Source organism: Colobus angolensis, unplaced genomic scaffold (genome assembly GCF_000951035.1).
Source record: "Colobus angolensis palliatus isolate OR3802 unplaced genomic scaffold, Cang.pa_1.0 Scaffold297, whole genome shotgun sequence".
NCBI classification, from domain to species: domain Eukaryota; kingdom Metazoa; phylum Chordata; class Mammalia; order Primates; family Cercopithecidae; genus Colobus; species Colobus angolensis.
Window position 1 is genome coordinate 1,370,792 of NW_012116232.1, and position 965 is coordinate 1,371,756.

Genomic DNA, 965 nt, shown 5'->3' on the forward strand with positions numbered 1-965 from the left:
ACCTCAAAATAATAAGAGACACCTATGACAAACCCACAGTCAACATCATACTGAATGGGCAAAAGTTTGAACAAATGACATTGAGACCTAGAACAAGACAAGGATGACCATTCTTATCACTTCTATTCAACATAGTACTGGAAATCCTAGTCAGAGTAATCAGGTAAGAGAAAGAAATAAAAGGCATCCAAATAAGAAAATAATTCAAATTATTGTGGTCTAGCTCTCTATGTCTCCACCCATATCTTATCTTGAATTGTAGCTCCCATAATTCCCATGTGTCCTGGGAGGGACCCTGTGGGAGGTAATTGAATCAAGGGGGCAGGTCTTTCCCGTGCTGTTCTCATGTATTGAATGAGTCTCACGAGATCTGATGGTTTTATAAACAGGAGTTTCCCTGCAAATGCCCTCTTGTCTGCCACAATGTAAGGCATGATTTTGTTCATCCTTTGTCTTCTGCCATGCTTTTGACACCTCCCCAGCCATGTGGAGCTGTAAGTCAATTAAACCTCTTTCCTTTGTAAATTACCCGGAATCAGAAATGTCTTTATTAGCAGCATGAGAATAGGCTAATCCACAAACTATCTTTCTTCATTGACAATATGATTCTATACCTAGAAAATCCTAAAGACTCTGCCAAAAAGCTCGTAGAACTCATAAACCACTTTAGTAAAGTTACAGGATACAAAATCAAAGCACAAAACTCAGTAGCAATCCTACACACCATGACATGCAGGTTGAGAGTAAAATCAACAACAAAATTTTATTTACAATACCCAGGCAGATCACCAGAGGTCAGGAGTTTGAGACCTGCCTGGTCAACATAGTGAAACCCCTATATCTACTGAAAATAAAAAATAAAAAATTAGCTGGGCATGGTGACACATGCCTGTAATCTCAGCTACTCTGGAAGCTGAGAATTGCTTGAACCTGGGAGACGGAGGCTGCAGTGAGCAGGAGATTGC